We start from the raw sequence: 5,093 nt of genomic DNA, 5'->3' as shown, positions 1-5,093 counted from the left end.
TCTGAAAAATTTGCAGTTACGGCTGTTCTGAACTTTATTGTAAGTTGCTTCCTTCACTCGACACTATATTTGTGAGATTCATTCATGTTGCTGGCGAAACTAATCTGCTAAGTTTCATTGCTATATAGCAGTGTTCTCAAAACATTTTGCTCTCAGAACCTCTTTACACTGTTAAAAATTATTGGGAACCCCAAGTACCTTTTGCTTATATGGGTTGTATTATCAGTGTTCAGTGCCTTACAAATTAAAGTTAAAATTTAAAAATATTTTTTGATCCATTAGAAATAACATTAATACTTCAAAAAGGTATTGGCTATATGGTAAATCTAGAATTACTGTATAACCCAGCAATTCCACTCCTAGAAAGTGGGAACACAAACAGATGTTTGTGCACCAAGGTTTGTTGCAGCATTTTCCACAATAGCCAAAAGGAGAGAACAATCCAAATGCCCATCAGCGCAATACTAAATACCATCAAAATTTGGTATATACATATAATGAAGTATTATTCAGCCATAAATGAGAATGAAGCTCTGCTACAACATGGATGAATCTGAAAAACAGTGTGCTAGCTGAAAAAGCCAGATACACAAGGACAGTAATTGTATAATTACATAATACGAAATGCCTAGAATAGGAAAATCATAGAGACAGAAAGTAGATTAAAGGTTTCCAGGAGTTGGGGAGGGAAGGAACGGGTGTTACTGTTTCAAGAACGTAGTGTTTCTGTTTGTGGTGATATAATTAGATGCCATGGAGTTACGTACTTTAAAATTTTTTAAATGGCAAATTTTATGTTATATATATTTTAGCATAATAAAACGAACGGGAACAAAAGTAATGATAATAAAACTATTACTGATAACATTAGTGCTGTGGTCTGAATGTTTGCTCCCCTGCCCCAAAATTCACGTGTTAGAATCCTAACCTCCAAGCTGATGGTATTAGAAGATGAGGCATTTGGAAGGTGACTAGGTCAGAGGGCAAAGCCCTCAGGAATCAGATAAATGCCCTAATAAAAGGGCTTAAGGGAGCTTCCTTGCCCCTTTCGCAAGGTGAGGAATCAGGGAGAAGATACCATCTATGAAAACAACTCTTGACTAGACACCAAATCTCCCAGAGCCTTGATCTTGGACTTCTGAGCCTCCAGAATTCAGAGAAATGTTTCTGTTTTTATACACTACCTAACTTATGGTATTTTGTTATAGAGGCAATCTTAACTGTCTTAGTCTTGCAACAGTAAGTTATATATTTTCATGAAAAATAAGTGTAATTTCTACAATAAGAAATTAATTAGAAAAGTGGCATTGTTTTACATGTCTTTAATGTGTGGTTTAAGAGAAGACAGTTGAATTTTCATTGGATTTTGCATTAATGTGTTGTAATACTTTGGTTTAGCTGAAGTATCTGAAAGAAATCTAGTTTTACACAGTTACGCAGTTGGAAAAGGGAGGAGTAGTTTAACAGATTGTGCAGGTAATTGTGGACTTTCTTTGATATTATGCCAGAATTTGATAAATAGTAGTTTCTTAAGAATTTTTTGAATGTGGTATCTGAAACCATATAGTTCTGTCTATCTTGCTCTTTGAGTGGATCTTTTGCTTAAGTATGATTTTATAACATTATGCATCGATGGCTCATGAGTTATGCATATTTTCTGAATCTTGACATATTTCATTATGCAATATAAAAAAAATCCCAACAGTTAAAGTCACCACCAGTCTCATCTGAAGATTCTTTAAGTTTTGGAAAACTCATAGTGGTGGGTCCAGTTCTCAAAAATTCTAATTTTCATGTGGAAGCTCAGATTTTATAATTGGCAACAAATGCTGTTATTTTTTTTTTCCAAGCTAACTTTGTTAATGTTTGAGAAAATGTCTGCCAGATTCCTAAGTCTGAATAACTATTGCTGATACGTCAGTTTGTTTATCCAAATAAAAACTGCTGTGTTATTTTTTAAAGTGGTTCGTTCAGCTCACAACTCAAATATTTGCACAAGTGCTTTCCTTCAAGACAGCCGTGGTACTTTGGAAAAGTACCATAAAGCAGCAAAAGTGCTTTATGCATATTTCCTATTTTGTCACACAGAATATTTAAAAATATACTAACTTGGAGAAAAATTTGGCAATACCTATCAAAACAACATACTCACTTACCTTTGACTTAGCAATCCTACTTCTAGGAACTACCTTGAAGACATGCCTCCAACAGTGCAACAATTCATTATATACTTTGGATGTTTTGTACCTTCCAAATTTCATGTTGACATGTGACCTTCAGTGCTGGAAGTGGGCCTAGTAGAAGGTATTTTGGTCATGGAGATGGATCCCTCATGGATGGCTTGCTGCTGTCCTCATAGCAATGAGTGACTTCTCACTCTCTGAGTTCATGTAAGATATGGTTGTTTAAAAGAACCTGGCACCTTCTTCCTCTCTCTTGCTCTCCCTCTCACCATGTGACACGGTGGCTTCCCCTCACTTTCCAACACGAGTATAAGCTTCCTTAGGGCCTCACCAGAAGCAGATGTGGCACTAGGCTTCATGTACAGCCTGCTGAACCATGAACCAAATCTTTTTTCTTCATAAATTCCCCAATCTCCAGTATTCCTTTTTAGCAATGAAAATGAACTAACACGATGCATAGGTACACGTTTATTTGTTGCAGCTTATTTAGAATTGCAAAGTATTGGAAACAACCTAAATGCCCATACCTAGAGAAGTTGTTGAATAAAGTACATAACATCTACAAAATGGAGCGTTATACAGCTATATAGAAGAATAAAGGAGATCTATAAGAACCAATTTGGAATGATTTCCAGGATATACTGTTAACAGAAAAAAGCAAAGAACAAAACAATGTTTATGGTATACTATTCCTCATATAAGAAAAAAAAGGATAAAGCACACATATCTGCTTGTTTGCACCAAAAAAAGCAGGAAAGGTAAATGAGATGATCTTAGCGGTGGGTGGGAAGTAATTGGAATGGGGCTGGGCCGATATTAAGAGGAGTGACTTTTTTGAGGGGTGGGGGGTGTACCAAATTTCTTTATTTGAAGGAATGGTACAAATCAAATAACTTAAGTTGATGTTTTGGTACAACTTATAGAAAAAGGAAAAGAAACCCCAACATGCATGTATTGCCTTGGGGACCCGGGAAGTCACCCATGGCTATGGAAAAATTAGCCTAAGGCTTAGCTCTCATTATCGCTGTCTCCCAGGGTGATCTTGTCAAAGAGATAACCTGCCAAGCCAGATTCAGGGGCTCCCATCTTGTGAGAGTTGGTCGCCCAATTCTTTGATGGATTTCACCTGCTCATTTAGGTAATGTGTGTCAATGAAGTCAACACAACAGGGGTCATTTTTGTCAGTGACCAGTTTGTGCAGTTCCAGTAGTGATGGATTCACATTTGTTGTCAAGTGTAATGCATACTCTTGCATTCAGCCCACTCTCCCAGTCATCATAGTCTGGTTTCTTGGTATCCTGAAGGAAGATTCAACCACCTCTCTGGTTCTGCAGCTTCTTCAATTTCTCCGCATGTTCCCTCTCCTCATGAGACTGGTGAAGAAAGTATTTGGCAAAGTTCTTCAAAGCCACATCATTGCAGTCAAAGTAGTAAGATTTAGACAGGAAGAGATAGGAGGTGTAGAGCTCCAGGTTGATCTGGCAGTTGATGGCAGCCTCTGTGTCCTGGTGGTGAGGCAGGAGAATAGGGTCTGGAGGCTGGGAACCTAGGGCTGATTCGCGCTGATGTCCTAGAACTGAATCAAAAGGAAAACCCCACCTGTCCATGCCCAAGTAACGAAAAGATGAGAGGCTGCTCCCTTTGTGCTGCCTTGCAGATGAATAATGGAAAGTATCTCTGTAACTTCACTTCCGCTGCTGTCCCCTCCCACAACCAATCATACTGATCATGGGCCAAGCCTTTATTTACATAGGGTGTAACCACATAACCAATGGGAAACCTCTAGAGGGTATGTAAACCCCAGAAAATTCTGTAACCATTGCTCTTGAGCTGCTTGCTCCAGCCTGCTCCTACTCTCTGTGGAGTGTACTTTTGTTTCAGTAAATCTATGCTTTCCTTGCTTCATCTTTTAGTTGCTTTGCTTGTGCATTTTGTCCAATTCTTTGTTCAAAATGCCAAGAATCTGGATGACTCCCAGTCGAGATCCTCCAACAGTATGGTAGTGCTGGCTCACCTGCAAGGGGAATGCGTCCTCATGGAGGCTAAGGAGAGGCAGCTGGGGCCTTGGGGCTGTCTGAGGGCTTGGTGCGGAGGCAGCAGAGGGATGGCTATAAGGGGCCTGCAGGAAGGTTGCAGGGAGTGGGGGACCAGCACCAGGTTCCATCCAAACCCTGTTGAAGCAGGAAACTCTGGATTTCCATGAAGAACATCTAGATATATTATTGAGTACACCGTTTTGTATAGCCTTGACTCTTAGAAACAGCATTTTACACATACACCCAGATATCAGCAAACACTTCAAGCAGGATGTAAGAAGAAGCAAAATGAAATAAAAACCAGAACAATTGATTTTTTTTTTTTTTTTGAGACAGTTTCCCTCTTGTTGCCCAGGCTGGAGTGTAATGGCGCAATCTCGGCTCACTGCAACCTCCACCTCCTGGGTTCAGGCAATTCTCCTGCTTCAGCCTCCAGAGTAGCTGGGATTTACAGGCATGTGTCACCATGCCCAGCTAATTTTTGTGTTTTTAGTAGAGATGGGGTTTCTCCATGTTGATCAGGCTGGTCTTGAACTCCTTACCTCAGGTGATCTGCTCGCCTTGGCCTCCCAAAATGTTGAGATTACAGGCTTGAGCCACTGCGCCCTGCCGTGAATTTTTTTTAAATGAAAAACACAAGAGGATGGGGAAGGAAAGAACTGACCTAAGTCATTTTGAAAAACAGTTACTTGTCTAGATCGTGTATGACTAAAGACACAGAACCTGCACACGGGGCATAGGTAAGCAGTTCTGTAACTACTTTATGTTTAGGAACAAATAAGTATAGATAATGAAAACACTTCTCACTATTGCTGAAAGAAGCCACAAATAAGAAAAGGAGAAATACTGGAATAAACTTTAAGTTGTTGGATTG

The 5,093-nt window shown here is 39.4% G+C and overlaps 1 pseudogene; it reads right to left on the bottom strand.

Annotated features, from left to right (window-relative positions):
- Positions 1-2,994: 2,994 nt before the first annotated feature.
- Positions 2,995-4,543, bottom strand: LOC141582602 (ferritin heavy chain pseudogene; annotated as a pseudogene).
- Between the last annotated feature and the right edge of the window lie 550 nt (positions 4,544-5,093).

This window comes from Saimiri boliviensis, chromosome 2 (assembly GCF_048565385.1).
Source record: "Saimiri boliviensis isolate mSaiBol1 chromosome 2, mSaiBol1.pri, whole genome shotgun sequence".
In the NCBI taxonomy this organism is placed as follows: domain Eukaryota; kingdom Metazoa; phylum Chordata; class Mammalia; order Primates; family Cebidae; genus Saimiri; species Saimiri boliviensis.
The sequence above is the reverse complement of the archived record's forward strand: the minus strand, read 5'-3'. Positions and strand labels throughout refer to the sequence as shown.